The following is a 25,038-nucleotide window of genomic DNA, read 5'->3' as shown; positions in this document are numbered from 1 at the left end:
TAATTTAATTATTTATATGTAGAACAATAGTTTAATCTCAGATACAATGTTGTAAATAATAAAGATTTTAATATATGAATATTCATTGCACTGCATCTCCTCTTTTAAAGTGATTGTGATTATGATTGATTGATTGATTGATTTCCCCCTTTTTTTTGCAGTAGACATTTTTTCTTAAACTTACATATAGCCTAAAACTTGACTCATCATAGAGCTCCCCCCATGCTAATTTTTTTTTCATTTTTGTCAATTTATACATAAAAAATTGACTTACCATGGATTTGCCCCTCCACTTAAAAAAAATAATTAATGTTTAATTTTATTTTTAATTTACGTTTAAAAATATTTGCTTATCATGTTAAAAGAACATGGTGTTGCTCCCCCCCCCCCCCTTGCATGTAATAAATGGAAGTGAAAATAAAGAAACCATTGAACTGCTAAAGAGCTGAAGGATTAGAATTTTCATGATTTATTTTTCTTTTTGCTTGCAAAGATTTTTGGATGAGGCTGCCATCCACCCACCCACTCCCTTTAAAAAAAGGCGCTGCTACGTATAACGTTACGTTTCAGGAAATTACCGTAATTATTGTGTTGCCCCCCCCCCCCCCCGCATGTAATATAAAGAAACCATTGAACTGCTAAAGAGCTGAAGGATTAGAATTTTCATGATTTATTTTTCTTTTTGCTTGCAAAGATTTTTTGGATGAGGCTGCCATCCACCCACCCACTCCCTTTAAAAAAAGGCGCTGCTACGTATAACGTTACGTTTCAGGAAATTACCGTAATTATAGTGAATAAAATATTTGTGAGCATTCATCCAAATTAGTGCAATTTACAACTGTTTCCTGTATCTGAAGAAATGTCCTTATTCGTCAGCTGTTCTTTATCTTAGCCTTTGCAAGATTTTAAGAGGATTTTGGTCATTTCAACAGATTTATAATAACTTCAATTAGAGTAATTTCCCCTTATCAGTGCTTATTGTGACGTCAAAGCTGACGTTGGTTAAGTGTCGTCTTACTCTTTAAAACTCCCCTGAGAAATAAAAGTATGCGAAGTATACTGTTTTATTTACTTAAAAAGCATGATGTTCTTAAAATTACACATCTTATAAGCTTTCCAAAGGTTTTACTTTGATTCTCGGGAGAACGTGATGTTGGAACGTGAGGTAGGAAACCATTGGTACTATGAATTGTGGGTCAAAATTTACTGACTCTGAAAGAATATATCGGAGGCGTGCGTGTTCAACAGAGCGAGCGCTCGCGATCGCTCGCCAAAATTTGTGTTGCGGGTATAGGGAATTTTGGCGAGCGCTCGCGAGCGCTTGCTCTGTTGAACTCGCCTCGGATCAATGTGTAAACGTTTGTGACGTCACACGATTATTTTTGATTGAAAGTGTACTGAGGTGAACTTTAGAGGTAACATTGACTGTATGTCGCTTACATCGTTATTGTTTTTACTGTCTAAATTTGTCTTGCTGATTCTCGTGAGAGTGTGAAGTGATAAAAATTGCCATGATTACAGGGAACTACTGGGACGATTAAAACGATGCATTACTGGTCCGATTTACTGACGCCAAAAAAATCCGTTGAATGAATGTGCAACTAGTCCGAATTTTCTATTCACACACGCCTTGCCGGTAGAGCTCGCTTCGCGCCGGCGCTGTGCGCCGGCGAGCTGCGCTCGCTATCAGTAAAGGAATTACTTAGTAAATCATTTTTTGTTTTTAGTAAATGATTGTCCCTTTTTTCATAACAATAATCAGTAAAAAGGAATTACTTAGTAAAACATTTCTACACATTAAGTAAATGTAAGTAAAATATTTTTATTTAGTAATTGACATGAAGTTCAGTAATTGTTTTAAACTTGTAAGTAAATGTTAAGTAATTACCTATTACTTATTAATATGATTTTAAGTAAAAAATGATTACTAAGTAAAACTTTTTTTAGAGTGTTCATATAATGACCCATTTCTTTTGGCAAAACAACATTTACAAACCTGACTGGCTATTTATACATTTAAATGAAATCTTTTAATACTGATACATGTGTGTCATTATTGATCACATTGATTGTTTATCTATAGACTTTAAACAGATTTGAAGCATATCAATATATCTTTTTTCAACCGATCGACTTAGTTCAAATAATAAACTGTGTATGCAATAAAGTACCATCTTGGCAGTCATATCCCTGCCATCCAGGGTTACACCCAGAATCACAAGAACCATTGAATCTGTTACAACCATCGCAGGTGTCTTTACATCTGTCAGCACAATCCAGTCCAAAGAATCCGTATGGGCAAGCTTAAGTTAATATATAATGTAGTAATCAAAATCTACCTACATATATAATGGATGCTTGCCATTTCGCCAACTAAAATATAAGTAAAAGTAGTTTTTTGGTTCTTTAATTGAATGACTTATATTTTCACTCACGTATTTGGCATGTTTCCCCATGAAAACCAACTTCGCATCCCGTTAAACAAGACCCGTTGGTGTGGACGCACTGAGTTAAGTCATGACAGTGTCCACATTCTTGTTGACATTCAGCACCATAATATCCTTGACCACATGCTATTAAAAACACACAATGTTTACTTATACATTACCAGATGGTCGATACAAAGGAACGAAAAAAAAAATGTTTGCCGAACAACTTCAGAGAGCGATTTTATTTTCCGGTCAAAACCTAAAATATGTTTTCTTTTATGATGTTAATTCAATGATTAACTAATTCCAAAGAAAAGATTATAAAGAGTAATGTGAAAACATTGGTGTTTTGAATGACAACACGAATAAGGCTCTGGTAAGACTGTTTTTGTTTGTTATCAATTAAAAACGCTGGCTTACTATAAAGTAAATTGCTAAACGTTAAGATACCAATATACATAATTTACAAGGATATTTTTTCATCTGAAATACATAGAACATAAAAATTATTGCAATGCCTCAAAGGATCAATTGTATATAACAAAAGAATTGGCCTCTAAAGGAGATCGCATTCCAGGAAAAATCCCTTTTAAGAAACAAAGTTTATTTGATAATGTTTACACTTTGTACACTTATCTATTTTTTTTTTCGAATTTTAATTCAGAATGTAGCATATTTTGTAAAGGGTAGGTTTGATCTGAAGTTCATACCTTGTTAAACGTTACTACTCACGTGTTTTACACAAGTCCCCTTGATAACCAGCATCACATCCTGTCAAACAAGTCCCATTAATATTGGAACATTGGTTGACGTCACGACAGTGCCCGCATTTTTGAAGGCAGTTATCTCCAAATGATCCCTGGTCACAAGCTGGTGAGAGAAAAATTGTTTTGCTGTAAACAAAACCTCCTAAGTAATGGCAATTTTTTAAAAAACTATATCTTTAGAATAAATTAAATGGCAACCAATTCATATAAGTATAAATTGAGTTGGAAGAGTTTGTCCATTATAAACCGTGAATTCATACTTTAAAAAAAATATCATTAAGTTTTGCAATTGCAAATTTGTTTTCTTTATTTTTTTTTTTTAAATTCCGAATGTGCAGGATACATTTGCGGATAATTGATTTTTAACGCCAATAGAAAAAAATCCAATTGGAATAGTTTATTTTTGTATAATTTTTGCATTTTCTAAACCAATTTAAATTTCTCATATTCAAGAACAATTGAATCTGTTACAACCATCGCAGGTGTCTTTACATCTGTCAGCACAATCCAGTCCAAAGAATCCGTATGGGCAAGCTTAAGTTAATATATAATGTAGTAATCAAAATCTACCTACATATATAATGGATGCTTGCCATTTCGCCAACTAAAATATAAGTAAAAGTAGTTTTTTGGTTCTTTAATTGAATGAATTATATTTTCACTCACGTATTTGGCATGTTTCCCCATGATAACCAACTTCGCATCCCGTTAAACATGACCCGTTGGTGTGGACGCACTGAGTTAAGTCATGACAGTGTCCACATTCTTGTTGACATTCAGCACCATAATATCCTTGACCACATGCTATTAAAAACACACAATGTTTACTTATACATTACCAGTTGGTCGATACAAAGGAACGAAAAAAAAATGTTTGCCGAACAACTTCAGAGAGCGATTTTATTTTCCGGTCAAAACCTAAAATATGTTTTCTTTTATGAAGTTAATTCAATGATTAACTAATTCCAAAGAAAAGATTATAAAGAGTAATGTGAAAACATTGGTGTTTTGAATGACAACACGAATAAGGCTCTTGTAAGACTGTTTTTGTTTGTTATCAATTAAAAACGCTGGCTTACTATAAAGTAAATTGCTAAACGTTAAGATACCAATATACATAATTTACAAGGATATTTTTTCATCTGAAATACATAGAACATAAAAATTATTGCAATGCCTCAAAGGATCAATTGTATATAACAAAAGAATTGGCCTCTAAAGGAGATCGCATTCCAGGAAAAATCCCTTTTAAGAAACAAAGTTTATTTGATAATGTTTACACTTTGTACACTTATCTATTTTTTTTTCGAATTTTAATTCAGAATGTAGCATATTTTGTAAAGGGTAGGTTTGATCTGAAGTTCATACCTTGTTAAACGTTACTACTCACGTGTTTTACACAAGTCCCCTTGATAACCAGCATCACATCCTGTCAAACAAGTCCCATTAATATTGGAACATTGGTTGACGTCACGACAGTGCCCGCATTTTTGAAGGCAGTTATCTCCAAATGATCCCTGGTCACAAGCTGGTGAGAGAAAAATTGTTTTGCTGTAAACAAAACCTCCTAAGTAATGGCAATTTTTTTAAAAAACTATATCTTTAGAATAAATTAAATGGCAACCAATTTATATAAGTATAAATTGAGTTGGAAGAGTTTGTCCATTATAAACCGTGAATTCATACTTTAAAAAAATATCATTAAGTTTTGCAATTGCAAATTTGTTTTCTTTATTTATTTTTAAAATTCCGAATGTGCAGGATACATTTGCGGATAATTGATTTTTAACGCTAATAGAAAAAATCCAATCGGAATAGTTTATTTATGTATAATTTTTGCATTTTCTAAACCAATTTAAATTTCTCATATTCAATTTAGCGGTAGTAGGGCAAAAAGACCATATCGATATATTTTGCAAAAATCTATGTATAAATGTATTTTGAATTATCTGCATTTTTTTTATATATATTTTACTTTTAAAATAAAGTCATTTTATAATTAATATCTAGTATCTAGAAGTTAGCAACGTTACCCTTAATTTCTAAAATTGGATTTTAATAATATGAAACTTAAAAGTACTTATCGCTATCTAACAAATAAACAGCTTCATATAATGACCCATTTCTTTTGGCAAAACAAACCTGACTGGCTATCTTTACATTTAAATTAAATCTTTCAATATTTTTAATAGTTATACCTGTGTGTCATTATTGATCACATTGATTGTTTATCTATAAACTTTAAACAGATTTGAAGCATATCAATATATCTTTTTTCAACCGATCGACTTAGTTCAAATAATAAACTGTGTATGCAATAAAGTACCATCTTGGCAGTCATATCCCTGCCATCCAGGATTACACCCAGAATCACAAGAACCATTGAATCTGTTACAACCATCGCAGGTATCTTTACATCTGTCAGCACAATCCAGTCCAAAGAATCCGTGTGGGCAAGCTTAAGTTAATATATAATGTAGTAATCAAAATCTACCTACATATATAACGGATGCCTGCCATTTCGCCAACTAAAATATAAGTAAAAGTAGTTTTTTGGTTCTTTAATCGAATAAATTATATTTCAACTCACGTGCTTTACATGTTTCCCCATGATAACCAACTTCGCATCCCGTTAAACATGACCCGTTGGTGTGGAAGCACTCAGTTAAGTCACGGCAGTGTCCACATTCTTGTTGACATTCAGCACCATAATATCCTAGACCACATGCTATTAAAAACACACATTGTTTACTTAAACATTACCAGTTGGTCTATACAATGGAACGAAAATTAAAAAAAATGTTTGCCGAACACATTCAGAGAGCGATTTTATTTACCGGTCAAATCCTAAAAAATGTATATTTTTATGATGTTAATTCAATAATTAACTAATTCCAAAGAAAAAATGATAAAGGGAATTGTAAAAACATTGGTGTTTTGAATGACAACACGAATAAGGCTCTGGAAAGACTGTTTTTGTTAGTTATCATTTAAAAACGCTGGCTTAATATAAAGTTAATTGCTTGAAATAAAGATACCAATATACATTATTAACAAGGATATGTTATCATCTGAAATACATATAACATAAAAATTACTGTAATTCTTCAAAGGATCACTTGTATATAACAAAAGAAATGACCTCTAATGGAGATCGCATTCCAGGAAATATCCCTTTAAAAATGATAATATTTACTGTACACTTATCTATTATTTTTTCGAATTTTCATTTAGAATCTAGCATATTATTGCGCTTGTTATTCTTCATTTAACCTACATTGTGTCTGAAGCATAATTTTTGCTTTAAAACTGTCTATATCAGCATAACGTTTGACCTAAAAATCTATCAGGATAATTTTATGTGTTTTGATCAAAGGAATAGATTCAGAAGGTTCTTTTTTTTAAAGGGCATCCTTGCCCTGAGGGTCAAAATTTGCAAGAAACATACAATTTTGTTTTAAAAACTTTTTTCAAATAATAGTGATTTATATATACGTGTTAAACCTTGAATGTTTGAATACCTCATTTGGTTTCAAAGCTTGCACCTACCGCATATCTTTAGTTTCTTTTGTAAGCTTGTTCAATTCAAACAGTTGGCATGATTTTTTTTTTTAATTATTGGTTTGTATAAAGACCTTTTTATCTTTTTTAAATACAGAATTGGGCATTTTGTATTTTATTTCAATGTTCTATCTTTAATGCATGTTTTTTTTTAAATTAAAGACAATGATGAAAAAGTATGTACTGAACTGAAAGCAAACAACCGTTACTGTATACCTTATTGTAGGCACACTTTGTTTGAGGACAAGAGTCATTCACCCTCTGTTACTCGAAACAGGTGCAAAGAGTATCTTGGCCCATACAAAAATTTGTCGAGGCTCATTTATGCATTTAATTAAGTTTTTTTTCTGGTGTAGAAAAGTTATGATATTGTAGCAATAACCACCTCCTTGCCTGAAATCTTTTAAAACGGGACTATGAAACCTATAATTTTAATTTTGTGAAAAACTTAAAAATGATGATAGAGTACAAGACCTGATATTGAAAAGGTACAAACCTCTGATAGAAATAAATTTACCCATAGTTGTTAACTTTCAAGCTATGTTTTATGTGTATATGTTTTAACGGTTAAACTAAAATAATGTTGTTAGTAAACATGTTTTGTTTAAGATAACCTGACCAAGGGGCCATGAATTGCATAATTTTGGTATAGGGCTTACAAGGGTAACTTGAACAAAAGGTTAAAAAAAATTCGAATAATTCTTGGTACGACTTAAGAAAATGCGAATAATTCTGAGTTATACGAATTAACAAAAACCTGAACGATTTTAAGAACGACTTTACAAAAATCTCCGAATGTGTCAAAGCTTTTTTGTCCACGATCGTGTCCTCTTACATCTTGTTTTTTGCATCGGTCTGTTTTACTGTATCCAGGTTTAAATAGTCTTGCAGCCAAGTAAAGCAGGTTCATATTACTTAATTCATTTTGCGTTTAATTCAGCTCAAAACTCCATTTTGAAAGTTGTTGATGCTATGTGTATTCCTGCTAGCCGCTTGAATTAAATTATTATGTATTATTTAAACTTATTTTGGAATAACACTTGACGTTTTTTTGGACTTCAAAAAACGTTAAGCGAAATAATGCACTTTTCCTGTCATTTTTTTCTTTGATACATTTGTACGTTGATAAAAACAAAAATTATTAAACTAATTTCTTAAATGAAAAAACTGTTAATCTTACATGTTTCGGAAAAGATTGTTACGACATCTATATCAAATTGATTATGACATGGCGCCTTGGTTTTGACAACAGAGAATCCAGGTTTTCGGAATTTGAAAAGCAGCCGATGATACAGGGGATGTGATAAAAGCGCATGTTTGTGGTTATATCAGTGCTACAACAATTCTGCATTCTATGGCAAAAATTGAGTTTGAATAAGATTTTTTCAGCTATTTCTATTTAATTAGATTAGGATTTTAAAAATTAATTTTAAAATCTTACCAAAACAACTCGTGTCATTGGACGGGGTATTGCTGCTTTAAATGTGCATTGAAATTGTATGACAAATGTACATCCACAGCATCATTATTCAAAGTTGAACTCTAGAAATAAGAAACACTCACTTTACACCTCCACTTCACAGAGGGCGCTGTCAACTAAATTAGAGTATTCGTCAGGGTAGGCAACTCCTGGTAGTCTCTCGTTGTAGTAGATGACGTACTGTCCATGTACATGACAGGTGGTGGTAAAGACAGAAGGAATGGTGTTTAGTGTAAAGGTGTAGTCCTTGTAACAGAGAGTTCCTAGTAGTTTGTCTGTTGTATTGGAGACGTGCACTGAGAATCCAAGGACGAATTTTGCGAGCGAATTATTAAACTCTACAAAAGAATCACGACCAAAGATGAACTGATAAAAGAAGCTAGATTAGCAAGGGCATCGCAAAGCAGAGCATCCTCTTGCGAAATGATATATCGGTGGGGGTGCATTATTTGTAATTGAAGAGGCAAGATATCTATCTTCTTTAAACCTCTGTGAATTAAAGTATTTCGTTCTTATTATTCCTATGCTGCACGTTCTGTGGTGTATCCAGGGGGTTACATTTATGTGATGGCGCAAAACGTCCCATTAATAGCGAAAACAAAACATACCACGAATGTTTTGAACTTTAGTAATTAATTTTATTTTCTTTATTCAGTGACATACATTATGCATCCAGACAATCAGTTTCGAGGGGAAGGGAAGAAAATTCAGTATTACTTTAACAAGGTAAGACTGCGTGGTTTAGAGCTTCGTTCACAGACACTTATAGATGGCGACTTCAGCAGAATCACTGATTTACATTCTTCGGAGAAAGAGGTCATTCCTCAGAGAGACAAAATTCTACACATGGCTGATAAACGTGGCTGGGGGATCGTTAAGGAGTATGTTGATTCTGACATTGTTGACAACAGTGAGGATGCCGCCAGACTACGTTCTGCCATTTCAAAAACCGAAAACAAAAAGCGACAATCTCCGTACGAAAGACCGGGTTTTCAGAGAACCACGGGGATGTTCGACGGCTTATCCATCCAGCAGCTTTTTCTTGGGAGTGCAAAATTCAACAGTCGTCCGCAGTTCGTGCCGAGATTCAACTTCCCCAACAACAGAAAACCTTTACAAGCACAGAACGCAAACATCGTCTGCCTCTTCTGTCGACTTCCGGGTCTCTTCGCCAGATTCTGCTCGTACACTCAGCAGTTCCAGTAAACAGAAACCACAATCATCTGCACTCGTCCCAACATTGATAGCAAATCAGCAGTGACGTTTAGTATCATGATATACATCAGTTATTAGATTACAATCTGACTCTGTGTTAAAATCTAGCATTTTAGTTAGAAATCGTTTAAAAAATTCTTTTGTAATTTGGAAAAATGTTATAAAACCTGATGATTGTATACTGAATGTCATAAAATTCCTTACACACACCCTGAAAGTGTGTTTTTGTCTAGCACTGCAGAGCGCCCCTTTTGTTGAAAAGGCTATTACAGAATTGTTAAAGAACCGCCCCGTTGTGTAAACCCACTGACTGTCTATCTAGCGCCATTGAATAAAAAGCCAAGATTGATTCTTGATATCAGACACTTTAACCCATTTGTTGTAAAGAGAAAGTTCTTTGAAGGTTCTTTAGAGGGTCACAATTTTGTCAAGAAAGGTTGTTTCATGATTAAATTCGATTGACAAGGTATATCACCACATAAATGTTCATTCAGATTTTGTTAGATATTTAAGTTTTCGGTGGAATTTTAGTGGTTCAGAGCGTTACTTTGTTTTTACAGTCCTCCTCTTTGGTCTCAGCAGTGCTGGTTATATTTTTTACAAAAGTTTTAAGACCATTATTATTGCACTGCAGAGCAAAAGCGCATGGTGTAATTATGTATTTAGATGATGGCTGGGTGTGTGATTCGAATCAAAACTGTATTTTAATGTCAGAGAATATGCAACAAGATTTATTGCATGCTGGTTTTCTTGACAATGAAAAGAAGAGCATTTGGAATCCAGTTCAAAAGCATGATTGGTTGGGATTTGAATGGAATTTAGAAGTTCCTATTCATAAGTTAGAAAGTTTTAAAAAAACGAAAGAAAGGGATAATGTTTCTGCTAGAGAAATTGCTTCTATTGTAGAAAGTTTTATTTCATTTAAGTTTGCACTTGGGCCTGTTTTTCAAATAACAACCAGACAATTGTCTATGTTAATTGCGAATGCATCATGTTGGGATGAAAAGATTGATATTTCATTTCCCGCGTTGTGCGAGCTAGACTTTTGGTTGGATCATATCCGATCGATACCTGCTAGAGTTATTTCCCCACGGTACCGTATTCCAGGCTTCAGGATCATGAAGCAGTCTTAGACTTAAGTCAAAATTTGTACACAGTCTTATTGTGATTTGATTGAAAATTTCGAAAAAATAGAATGCTATTAAAATGTATCTCAATATTAGGGTGATATTTACAAATTTTAAGCATAATTCTATGATATATTTTAATTTTATGAATTACTGAAATTTTGACTGAAGTCTAAAAAGGCTTCATGATCCCGAGGCCAGAACGCATTGTTTTTACTGATACTAGTGACTTTGCTGGTGGTGGAGTGATGATTGATATTACTAATAAAGTTATTCAAATTATGTGGGAAGAATTGGACAGAGTTCAGAGTTCAACTTTCAGAGAGCTAAAAACAGTTTAAATGTTCATGAAAACAATTTGCGATATATTAGAAAATAAATCTGTAAGACTTTATTAAGATAATCAAAATATTGTTAGAATTTCGCAAATAGGCAGTATGAAGCCGGAATTACAAACTGTTGCTTTTTCTAGATTCACAATTACTTTGAGTAGGAATATATATTTTTTTGTAGCCTGGGTTTCACGATACCAAAACGTAGAAGCGGATTTGGTGGGCAATGTTTTTTGATTTTGACGATTGGGCTGTGAGCAATCATATTTTTTCATGTTTAATACTGTTTTTAGGGTCTAACACGTGTGACATTTTTGCAAGTTGCAATAATTTCAAAATAAACAAATCTTATTCTTTGTTTTGGACACCTAGAACAAGCGGTGTAGATGCATTTGCGTTCGATTGGACACAAACCTTAAATTGGATTGTGCCGCCGGTTTCTTTGATAGGGAGGGCAGTAAGAAATTTATTCAATTGAGGAGCCAAGGGTTTGTGTGGTTTGTTAAAGATAGCATAGAATATAAACATCGAACAAATTTTTTCGTTCCAGGTGCTGATAAAAATAACATTTTTGTAGCTCAGAAATTTTACAGCAACGATATAGTGTTAAAACTGGACGCTTATTTTGAAGTTGTATATTCATATGAATTCATAAAAACATGACTGTATAGTATATGACTGTTTCAGGTATAGTTGTTTATATATATTGATACGTAGTGCATGTGTGAGATTAATACACAACGATTGACTGCTGAGCAGTGTACTAGAAGTTATTATTGGAATGATTCGTTATGCTTGGATGACTGCTATTCGAAAAGGAGGGCTACTCTCTTGTGTATTGAAGTAATGTATTACTAATGAATGACTGCTATTCAATTATTTATAAAAGATTTTTTTTTAAATGATATTTGAATCATTGTCTAGTATATGGTCTAGTAAATCTGGTATATGGACTATTGTTCTTTTGTATTCTACATAAGTAACGTTTTGTGTGCATTATACTAGTTGGATTATATTGCTTTGTTGTTGATATGATTTTCTAATGCACATCGTTATGTATTATATAATGTACAGAACTTTTAAGGCCAATGGTTAAAGATTGAAAAGTTTAAGAAAGCTCGTCATTTACGAGATGCAGTAAATGTTTTACCGCATACTGTGAAAAACGCAAAATATCATTCGACGAACAAGAAATACGACACATATTTCTCAAAATTCAGAGACTGGTGTTTGAAGCATTGTTTTGTACATCTTCCAGCATCAGTATCTACCGTAGCTCTTTTCATGGGAGGTTTGGTGCAACAGAGGGTTTCACCTTCCATTTTTTGAAGCATATGTCTACAGTATACTCTGGACTCACGAATTCTCTTCAAGTTTGAATCCATGTTAGATCAAGTTTTTAAAACTAGTGCTTGAAGGAGGGAAACGTATGTTATAAAAAGCTATCAACAAAAAGGAGCCTATCATCACAGATATACGAGTACTACGCAAGTTAATGGATTTCTACTCCAAGATCCTTTAAATAATTTGCAATTAAGAACATTTGAGATGTGTTTACTTAGGTTTTCCGGATTTTTTTTATTTAGTGAGTTATCAAATATTAGAATGCGTGACATTAAGTAGGAAAATGCTTATATTGAAATCAACATTCCTATGAGTAAAGCGGATATTTATAGAAGAGGAAATTCCGTGATTATAGCAAGGACTGGAAACGTTCTTTGGTTGAATAAATATTTTGATATGTTATGGTTAGAGAAAGTTTCCGAAAATTATCTTTTAACAGCCGTTATTTTTTTTTTAAATCCAAAAATATATATAGCTTTTAACAAATCAAAACCTCTCTCATATACGAGAACTAGAGAAACATAGTTATCATCGAAATTGGCCTTAGTATGTCCAAATTTGAGTTACATAGTTTACGCAGTGGTGGTGTCATTGCTGCTGATTAAACTGTGTATGATCGATTGTTGAAAATAATTGGTCGTCGGGTCACAGACAAAGCCAAAGACGGATATATTAAGGATAGCTTCGAACAAAAATTACTTGTTTTAATGAATCTTGGTTTGTAAAATTTTTGTATTTATTTATATTAATACAATACTCCTTTGTATATGCAATTTGTAACGAACGCACCGATGCTAAGAGATATATTTTGTTTTTCAATAAATTAGTCAAGAAAATATTCTCCGAGGAGTGAAACGAGGGAGAAAATAAATTCATTTCTTTACGTTTTTTATTTTCGATAATTTTCGATAGTTTTCGTATTACCTGGTTTTCTTCAATACTGGTTATTTCATGCATGAGCGCTTTCACGCTCAGTATAAATAGATTAACCGGGGAGTATTCGATCTATGCGACGTTCGTTACAAAGCAGTACAAGTTGTGTCTTTGGTTTTCCCTACCCGCCTTGACCAAAATATGATTTTTGAGATTAACTAATATTTTGTGTTGTCGTTTATTTGTATGCTGAATGGATATTAAATGCGATTTGTAACGAACGCACCAATCCTAAAAAAAATCTGATTTGTTTTTCAATCAATTAGTCAAGAAAATATTTTTTTTCGGAGGAGTGAAAGAGGGAATAAATAATCAGAGCTAACAATGGTGCGGGTACAGGACAGCATCTAGTTGAAAACTACCATGGTTACACTATCTTATTTGAAGTATGAAGCGTACAAGTTTCTGGAAAACGTGCTCTCAATTCCGCGATATTTTTTATCGATCACGAATTAATTCATGTCAAAAAATTCAATAGTTAAATATAATTGTAAATTAAACAAAGCACAAACAAGCGATAAAAAAATTAACAATTATTCGTATTTAAACAAACAAACAAAAAGTTACCGAGCTTCGGTGTATAAACAGTGCACGGCAGTATATAGAAATTAACAAATAAATATGCAAAATAACTATTTTAACGAGTAAAGTCAAATTGTGATACGAACTTAAACATCAAATAGAAAAAGATGATTATCAAACAAAATACTGGTATTAAGAAGATATAAATATAATTTGAGTTTTAACGAAAATGTTATCCGGGGGTTAACATTTAAATAATAAAATGTTACTATACTCTGTAGATCATTGTCCGTCCGGAAGTAGATGGTGATGTGATGGATGCTGTGGACGCTGGTCAGGTTCACCCACAAGGTGGCGGTTTGTGAAACATATGATACAGCGCATTGATCTCCATCACGACTTAGATCTGATTTACGTCCGTCTACAGCCTTACTGCCGTCAGCTATTACGTCCATTATGTCGCCACTGGATTTGTCCCCTGAACCGTCAGATATATATAGGTCGTCATCTGGTTTGAAGTATGCTGGTTCGTATGGGGACTGTTGGTATACTGGTTTGTTAAGGGCGACATTAACTGTGAAGAGAAACACACAGTGTACTCTGCTTGTAATTTTCGGGATGAATACAAACTCATTAAGCGATGCTAAGTGTTCTTACACATAATTATATATAATAAAGTTTAGGTGAGGTATACATCATTATTCATAGTAATATAAATACTGTGAACAGGGTTATTTTAGCCCTTATACACCTGAAAACGGAGTCGCCCCTTCTTAAATTCGCCAAGACACACTTGTTTACTAAAGATATAACTAATAAGAACATTGGGATTCCCCCAGTCTTAACGAGGCCGAGTACAGAACGAGTCGCACGCTTTCGCGCAGCGTTTCATTTGTATTGTGACGTCATCTTTTTGCTTTGTTGACGCCATGGCGTGATAGTTTCAACTGCAGATATTCAGCGAAATTTGTTGAAAATAGCTCGTTTGATGTGTAAAATTGATATCATATTGTGGAATAATCATAAATGTCTCGAAGTATAAGCTATATTTGGGCTCGGGTCGAAAACGTGAAGAGGGTTCAGCAAGCCTAACCCTCTGTCACGTTTTCTTAACCCGCCTAAATATCGCTTAATTCATTTATTTCAAGACATTAACAATGTATTTTATATTAATTACCCTTAATATGTGATGTTATATATTTATTTATTACTTAAATATGTCGTAATGTTTAAATAACACAATAAAGATCACAATTTCCGTCTTTGTCAAATAAAAAATAGCCATTATCTGACAAACTTGGAAATCGGGCGTACAAAAAATAACTTTGATAAGACCCCTGGAACAAACCAGGAGGTAAAAGTTTGGTCTTTTTTTGACAATTTGATGCCTTTTAGCAATAACTTTAATATGTAGAACAAAAAAAGAAATCCCTAGGGCAGAAGTTTAAAAAATATGCAAATTTGGTACATTTCAAGCAAAATCCCATAGGGTCCTATGTTAAGAATTAACAAACTTTGAGATGACCCCTTAAACAAACGGTGTGGTTAATGTCTTATTTTTTTTATCTTAAAATATTAATTATTTCACTAGAAATTCTTGTAAAAAATTTCATTCAAAAATCTAGGGCAGAAAAAATTAGACCCGGCCTCGTTAAATACGATCGCTGACAAAGAGGTCGAAAGGGGCGAAAATAGAACGGAAGCGAATATTTCCCTCTTTCAATATATACAAGATCCGCGCCATTCATCTGACGCTCAACATTAAACCACTTTTTCTATACTCTGTCCAAAGATATCCTCGATTTACATTATGTTTAATTTCTCGATATTTATAAATACAAATATAAATTACGCCGATTTTTTACGATTTTATCGTATCAGTGACATTACTTTTGGATCAACCTTAGTACCTCAAAGTCTAAACGATGTTCATTCAAAAGTTTTTAAAAAGTGCTTATTATCGCTGCTGGTTAGGTACATGTACGCGTTTTTTATAGTCAAACATTGCGCCTGGGGTTTGTAACGTGTTTTGGTTAGACACTAAATATCGAATACGCTCACAGTTAACATCACACTGACAATTCACTCAGTTAAGAAAGAGAGTCTTGAGAGATCCAGAAAAGTATACAAGCATGGAAGCTGTAACCGAACTAGACCGGTCAATGGAGGATGCAGAGAAATATTCAGCCAAGATGGAAACAAACTTTCGGGTTCCCTGAGGCAATCACCGCCAAAAGCACAAAATCCAAAAGGAGAAATAGGAAGATTTCAGAAAAGAAAGCAAAAAAAAAAAAAAAAACAGAGCTACAGGACGAAATCAATTTCACACATGGGCCCAAAGATCCTCCAAGTGCAAAGCTATTGATGTCATCTGCAACTTCTGCTGAAAAGCAAATCATTTTAAGCAAACGTGCTTCAAGAAATCAAAGTGAAACCTCCAAGACCAGTGAGAGTTGTGAATTATGAGACAAACCAAAAGTCAGATTATGAAGAAACGAGCAGTGACAGTGATACATGTAAGTATGTGTACAACATAAAAACTCAAAATCAAAGGATAAAAAAAACCGCCAAGGGTTCAAGCACATAACAACATACCAACTGATTCACTGATAGACAGGAGTGCATTAATCAACATAATTGATCTAAAACATACAAAAGAATAAGGTCGACCAAAGCGAAAAAGGATAAAGAGCCGAAACTAATTCCATGTGGAGGAGGTTATCCACTGAAGAGATACGGAACCTTGAGAATCCATGTGGAAACAAAAACAAAACATGATATTTGCAAGCTTCTCTGATAGAAGGGACCTACGGATCCCTTCCGAATTCTAATTGCATCAGATCTGGGATTGGCACAATGAATAAACAAACTCAAGAGAGTTACTAATCCCTCAGCGGAATACCAGGACTTGTTTAATGACATAGGAATACTAAAGAACTAGACAGTCACCCCGCATATAAACAAAATACGACACAGAAGAATCCCCTTCCATCTACAAGTATGTAACAAAGTAAAGCTGGTATAAAACGGCTGGTTGATGCAGGTATCATCGAAAAAGTTGAAGATCAGCCTACTCCATGGATATTTCCTATTGTTACGCCACCTAAAAATGGAGGGTAAGAAATCTGGTTTTGCGTGGACACGAGGGAACCAAATAAAGCAATTGCCAGAGAATGTCACGTCATGCCGACCTTATATGAAATTGTTAATGGTCTTAACAGCGCTAAACTCATCAGCAAACATGATCTGGCATCAGGCTATCATATCCTAGAACTGGATAAAGACTCAAGATACATCACCACCTTTTCAACCCATGTACGATTTTATCACATACAAAAGGCTGAATTTCGGAATATCCTCGGCATCTGAGGTATTCCAAGAAGCAATACGCAGTGTCATTCAACACATGTATGAAGCAAATAATATATATAAAACGACTTAATCGTGTTTAGCAAAACTTAAGAAGAGCATGATAGAGCACAAAAACAAACATTTCAGGCTATCAGAAAAGCCGGACTTACACTGTATAAAAATGTCAGTTCAATCAGAAGAAGATATCACTCTCTGCAGTAGTATTCGGCTCGGAAGAATTCTACCAAGATCCAGAGAAGGTCAGTCTCAATCAAAGAAGCAAACCCAACCAAAACAGTAAAGGAAATTGCATCTTCATTGGCTTGACTATCTAAAGCACCTGGTTTATCAAGAACTATATCTAACAACTGTTTGGGAGCCCACTTAATGGCTTACACACCAGGATGTTCCTTGGAAATGGACCGAAATTCATTAAAAGACATTCAAAAATCTGAAAGAGATTCTATCGGACCAGACAACAATCGCGTATTTCAAATGCTTCCATACCAACAGAAAAATAGTGGATGCAAGCCCTGTAGGCCTCTGAGCCACCATAATACAGTGCAATAACGATGTTCCTTACGCCGGCAGGGCACTTACAACAGTTGAAAGTAGATACAGCCAGACAGAGAGGAAGGCGCTTGCAGTCGTTTGGCCTGTGAACATCTCAATACGTATATCTCTGGATCTCCGGAGTTCACAATAATCATAGACCACAAGCCTTTAGAAAAATAATGACCAAGCCAGAACCAACCCTGCGTATCGAACGATGGGGACTGCAGCCATACTACTAGTAATTCAAAATAGTATTCAGACCCGGTGAGGAAAACACGGTAGACTATCCTTTACGCCACCATCGAGAGGGAAGCATCTCATCGGGCCATGAGAAAAATGTTGCAGAGTACTACGTAAACTTTATATTTGAGTCATCTGTACCAAAGGCAATGACACTTGATGAAATAAAGTCAGTCACTCTCATGGACAAAACAATCTAACGAGCAATCGAGTTTACCAGAAAGGGACAGTGGCATAAAGTCAACCAATTGAAGCCAATGAAGACATTGACATATTGGAACTAAGTACTCTTTGAAGTCTACGAGATGATAAGTACTCTTTGAAGTCTATAGACGAACTCGTAGTACATTCCGATAACATTTTACTGCGAGGAAATCGAATAGTGATACTGAGAAATCTCAGGAACCGAGCTATCATTATCGAACACAAAGGACATCAAGGAATCATGAAAACAAAGTCATTCATCCGTTCCAAAATCTGGTTTCAAATCATTAACGAAAAAGTTGACAAAATCATTGGAAAATGTGTCAGCCTATGGCTAAACCTATCGTACAGCGAGAACTACTTAAAATGAGCCCCCTTTCAAACAGACCTTGAGGACGATCTAGTGCAGACTTTTGTGGTACTCCTCTATCTGGGAACTATTTGTAATAAAAGACGAATACTCAAGATATCTAGTTGTCGAAATTCTTAGAGGTTTCTCACTATCAGCCAATGCAACACTACCAGTGTTAGATAAAGTGATTAGCTCATTCGGAATTCCTAAGGTTGTAAATACAGATAATGGTAGCCCATTCAACTCCAAACAATTTGCACAAAATGCAGAATACATTAGATTTAATCATAGGAATATTACTCCACACTGGCCAAGACCAAATGCACAAGCAGGGGCCTTCAATAAGCCTTTAATGAAAACAGTAACAACAACTACCATTGAAGAAAAGAAGTGGAAACCAAGAAATGCAGAAGATTCTTCCTCAGTATAGGGCATCCCCTCATTCAACAACCAGTATCTGTCCACACAAGTTGTTATTCAACAGAGACCCTGACACAAAATTGCCAACAATATTAGTGAATAAGTCAAACACCTTAAGCAACCCCTATATAGAAAAACTATAACATAGGGATGACGATCTAAAGAATTTTCAAATTAAACTCCATGAAGACCAAAAAATTGAGCAACCAGTGCAACAAAGAAACAAAAAGGAAACTATGTGATCAGATGCAGAAAGAGGAAAGTTCACCCTAACTTATGATGCAAAACCTTACAAGATTGTGTCAAAGAAAGGGTCAATAATAACAGCAAGAAGAGAAGGTACATCATTTGATGTACCAAATGATCCAACAAAAGAAAAGGATGATGAAAACCTGAAAATGAATCTGCCTTCAGCAAACTCAGAAAGGGGGAAAAAATAGACAAGTATGAAACTGATAGCCGAGATCTCATTAAAGAAGAGGACTTTATATTTCACTGTTTTTCAACATTCACGACACAAAGCAGCTAGAATTACAGTCATCAACTTAATCAAACTGTTGTGTGAATATTAAGTTCATAATTTTACATGGGTTCAAAGCAATCTACACCCTCACACCTACAGAGAAAGGGTCAGATGTTCAACCTCCCACATTAAGTCGTTACCTGACAACAACTCCATGCAACTTCCAATTGAGGAAAAAGATGAAGAAAACAGCATGAAGACAAATTTGGACCCCAGTAAAAAACAAAAAAATCACTTCACAAAGTTTCCAACACAACCGTGCAGAAATTTGTCTCATTCAGGTTCCGGAAGACACCAACATTTCTCAATAATTATTGTGTGGAAAAGAAATACACTGGAAACATAAAAAGGCCCAATAATCTTTTTGGAAGTTCAATTATTAGTATTGTCTCCATATAACGCATTGTATACCCCCTTATTTCTTTGATTAGTAATTGCTGTGTTGTATGTTCTGTTCCCCTTACTACTTTGATAAATAGTTGTTGGGTAAATGTTTTGTTAGTAATATTCAATTATACTGTGAAATGGCATTCTTTGGATGAATCTAGTCAAACATTCTTGTCTTTGGATTTGTAGTGGTTTATTGAAAGGTTCATCAAAGACTAACAATAGGCTAAATAATTTATTCTAAACTAGTTCAACCCCAGATTGTACATAAAAAGCCGAAAATGTAATTTTTAAGAACCACAAGAAATAGTATGTGGCCGCCTTTTTTTTTTCTTTTTTTTTTACCAAAACTGCTACAAGATAGTGTCATGTAGAGGTAAACACTTGGTGCGGGTATTACTGTCTAATGACAACATCTAGTTTATTCAGTACGTAATTAACATCGGGTTCTAGTGCCTGTCTGCATAAGAAAGCAGGTCATGCGTTTGTATCGATATGATTGATACACTATCAGTTTGATATGTGTGTTCAGGTTTTATTTTAGTATGGATAGCAGGATATTATTTTCGAATTATTATACATCTTATAATATGTTTTAAGGTGCTACCGTAGCGACGAGCACAGGAAGAATTATACATATCTTGCACCACTGTGTATCAGTGTGCATCATTAGTGATATGAGAATTTTGTAATATTTCCAAGTTATAAAAAATCCTACAAAATAGATAGACCTTCTTCCCCCTAAACCGTTCTATACTTTTGGAGAAAATTGATCAGTTTGAAACATTTAATTTGTGTTTAATTTAGTCAAAAGTGTTAACGATGAATACAGTATTAATTTTTTTTTTCTTTTGTATCTTGTTGTTATCTTACTTTTGGGGGTTTTTTTTCCTGGTTTAGAATTTTTTTGAAAATTTGTTTATTTTGCATTTTAATAACAAACGTTGTATCCGTGTCCCCGGTCTCTGTTTGTAGATGTGTAATTTCCCATTTTCCAATTTAATGGTTTGGCAATATGCAATATCTGCATTTATGTTTTAACTGGTTTTTTTTTATCTCTTTTTTATTTCATCCAAAATGACCTATTTTTTATTTCCTCATTACTTATACTTACTGCACATACTTACAAAATTAGCTTAAAATTGGATCGATATGACAGTAATTAGGTGCAACATGTATCAGGGTTCAACAGATTGTTACCATTGGTATATTAGTTAACCAACGGATGCAAATGTTTGCAATCGGTTACCAACGTGTACCATCGGTGTATTTTCGATTTTAAACAAGGTCATCAAATCTACCGGCAACTTAGAGCTTAGGCAAGTGTAAAGCGTAACGTCGTCAGAAAAGTTCAATATGGCGAGACTGGAGAAATCACTGGGCATCGGCGAAGATTTTTTTCTAATTGTAACTCATAAAGACGACAGAAAACAAACAATTTGAGTCAAACAGTCGGCAGCAGCATGCATTTCTGTGAGCAAAGTTTTTATAAAGTATTTTTACTGTCAAATTAAGCTACGGTGTTCATGTTCATAGGCAAATATATGGGTAGATATAATCTGAGATTCCTCTGATTCTAACTCCTGAAAATGGGGATTAGAATCGGGGGAATCCTTGGTATGATTATTTGTTATGAACGCTTTTAACGCTATAAATGATCTGACTGTAGAAATTCCTGATGATTTATGCATATACAACACGTGCACGATTGGTGACAGACTACAGAACTATAACATAGATCTACGATTCTCAATTTTTACACATACATTAATCATATTCTTTAAGTAAAAAAACACTCATTAGGTTATAAACTTGAAATACCATCTTGATATAACTTGTAATAAATGTGTTACTTTGGTTATATATATATATATATATATATATATATATATATATATATATATATATATATATATATATATATATATATATATATATATATATATATATATAACCTATTTAATTATTTCTGCCACATTTTGACTGTCATTTCTACAAATTTCTGTATGAAGAAACTGAATATGAAATTGCTTTGGTCTCTTTTTCTTGTAGATAATTATTAGGAAAGGCTTGTTATATTAGATCGTTTAAAAGAAACATCAATGCCAGGTGTGTTAGTAATAAACTTCATATTAACATGAATTTTCATTTTTTACTTACAGATTATGAGGATTACACGGGAGGCATTCAAAAATATTTCTACCATATGAAAGAAAATGCATCCCTCATGGAATACCTCGGTAATGTTGAAAGTTTGACCAAAAAGTATCCATTCAAGAGAGAGATTTTATACTTTGAAAAGCGGATACAGAAAATATGTTTTGGAATCAAACAAATCAGGAAACAAAAGGTCACGACCTTTCCTCCGTGAAAAAAAATGGAAAAAATTTTTGCTTAAGACCCAACATTAGCTCCAGTAACAGCTAGAGGCTCTCTTACAAAAAATGGCATTCAAGAAATCAGATGAGGAAGAGGATGGCAAATACAGGAAACTCCGTCTCCAGAAAAAAGGAGGAAGAAAAACGAAACAGGAATTGCGCAAAATCTTAGAAGAAAGAAAAGACAAGTTTCTGAATACTCTCTGGGAAATGCAGGAATCGAAAAATGCTGTTTTGAATAAAATAATTGAAAAGCTATCTAAATTAAGGTACTTCACTACACCTAGACGTATACTTTTTAAGACACTAGGTCACAAGATGGCGCTTTAAATATTTGGTTAAACTGTTTGTATCAATCGATTCAGAAGTATATATCGTCATAGCTCAGTGGTTAAAGCATCAGGCATGTGAACTGTAGATCATGAGTTCGAATCCGCCTTGCGCTTTCGTTTATGTTTACTGAATGAAGTTTTAGAAAATATCATTTTTATCCAAAATTGCACATTTTTTTCGCCTATTTGACATAAGTACTTCTTATTTATCATGCTCTCTATTATAATCATGCTGATTTGAGAACTTATTTCAAGGTGTAGTGAGGCACCTTAAGCCGTCAATTTGGTAAGATGCATGTACGAGTAATTTGCATTGCCTTAAGCTTTATTATTATTATTATTATTATTATTATTATTATTATTATTATTATTATTATTATTATGCATCAAGGAAAGCTATTCTAATTTCATGTTATACAATGTAAAGTGTTACAGACAATCATGTTCATGAAATTTGTTCACCTTTTAATTTTGTAACTTTATTTTCTGATAAATTTTGTTAAACAAAATTGTGCATAAACACTTTTTAAAAAACATATGTTTTCTGTTTTTGAAACAACACAGCATGTCTTTTGTTGAATGGGTAACTCTAAAATCCAATTTAATTGAACAAAATGCTGCATTATGTCATTTCGTAGTAGTACACCATTCAATTGATAGCCACTAGGTCTTGATTCTGCATAATCACAAGTATGGTTGTCGGTGTTATCATCATCAAACAGATCAAAATTTCCCTCATTCATTTTAAAGCAAATATTGTGTAAAACACACGCTTAAAGAATAGAGTTGACAATCAAGTTCATATCACGAGCCTCAAATCTAAGCAAACGTCTAAATCTGACCTTCAAAAGCACAAAACTTATCTCACTAACTTGTCTAGTCTTCCTGTGACATACATTAAAGAGACGTTGTGTCAGTGTGGAAGTGATTTCGAGCAAAAGTTGAACTGATGTCCATGTCATCAAAACACCATCAAACTCGCCGAGTTTTGTCGAGTTATATCTCACCAGTACTCGTGATAGCTCGTAGCTCTAAATCGTGATAGTGTGACCGGGGCTTATACATTTACTTGAAACGTTTTAGACAAATGTTTCATGCATTTTTTGTAAAGCCGAGTACCTTTAATCACGGGACTATCAGAGTTTAGTCATCCAGTTTTTTGTGTTTTAACCATAATGACAACAAAATTTGTAAACATTTCTCTTCACAAGTTTACAGTTGAAGTCTATTCGATTATTTCACACGTTGAACATTGCAAGTCTAACTACGTACACTCAAATGCATATTTACATGTACGTTATTATTGTTAAAATGAACTTGTACGTTATGTTTACTCACCATATTCAGCCTGAGAGACTGACAGCAGACAGAACCACACAGTGACAGCATATAGGTGGTACACAGAGTGTCCGGACAGGGGCACCATGGTAGAGTATTGTCAATCTGATTATTCTATGAGTATGGACATGGCCCTTCAACATGAAGATTGATACAAAACAGTAGTCTTTCTGGGAATACAGATATAGACATGATAAATATATACAGTAACTGTAAAATTGAAAAGGGGAGGAGTTATGAGTTTAAGAAATAGAGAAGGCGCATACTCAATGATCACGTGACAAGGAAGTTAAACGAAGTATATATAGATTATTATAATATTCATCGACTAGCATATAAAATCAAAGTACTGAAAGTACTGAAAAACGCTAAGTCGGGAAGAAAGTGTTAAAATATATCGATTGATATGAAAATACATGTAAAGAATCATATTGTAAGTAACTGAGAAAAATGCACTTACTCAGAATTCTGAAATGATGTAGAATTTGGATATGTCTCGGTTATAGAATGCGTAATTGTTTTTAATGATTAATGTATGCTGTCGTGTTACAGTGAAAACAAAACGCTGATGACTTTTTGAAAAATCATAATAAACATGATAAAAGCATTTGGCAATAAGTGTAAGTGTATCTTTATTTTGAAGCATAGAATGATTTATCCATTTGACTGTAAAGTCAAAATTTACAATTTACAATATAACAATCTGCCTTAAAACATGTTTAAAAATGCTTGATATTAAACTTTTAGCAATTTCTGGAAATCGAGATCATTTGTTTCTTTTAATTTAATACTGGTAGAACAAATGCATCTGCATGCAGGATAACTTGAAGATAATTAAGTTCTCCCTACTGCATAGATATGATATGTCCAGAGTACCACTTCTCCATGATACGACTTTTCCAGCATCCGCCAGTAGGTGGCGGTGTATAGGAAACGCGAAAACGAAAGTGAAAGTATGTTTAGAAATCTGGCAACAAAAAAGCGCTGCAGCTATGCTTAGCGCTTTAAAAAAGAAATTCGATTTTTAAAATACTTTCTCATACAGAAATATTTATCTCGATTTCAAGTTAGATGCGTATATATAATATTACTATGATTTGTTTCTTTTGAATAAATAAATAATAATGTTGTTGGTATATATTTTACAGGCATTTGACAGAAAACTTAAGACGTGACAAAAACAGACGATTTAAGTGAAATAATAAGATATAAAGGAAAGATAACTTATTTCATAAAAGTTTAATAAAG

The 25,038-nt window shown here is 33.6% G+C and overlaps 1 pseudogene; it reads right to left on the bottom strand.

The window, feature by feature from the left end:
- Positions 1 to 23,878, bottom strand: part of LOC128160773 (multiple epidermal growth factor-like domains protein 6) — a 44,065-nt pseudogene extending 20,187 nt beyond the window's left edge.
- Positions 23,879 to 25,038: the final 1,160 nt, after the last annotated feature.

This window comes from Crassostrea angulata, chromosome 8, assembly GCF_025612915.1.
Source record: "Crassostrea angulata isolate pt1a10 chromosome 8, ASM2561291v2, whole genome shotgun sequence".
Classification (NCBI taxonomy): Eukaryota; Metazoa; Mollusca; class Bivalvia; order Ostreida; family Ostreidae; genus Magallana; species Magallana angulata.
The sequence above is the reverse complement of the archived record's forward strand: the minus strand, read 5'-3'. Positions and strand labels throughout refer to the sequence as shown.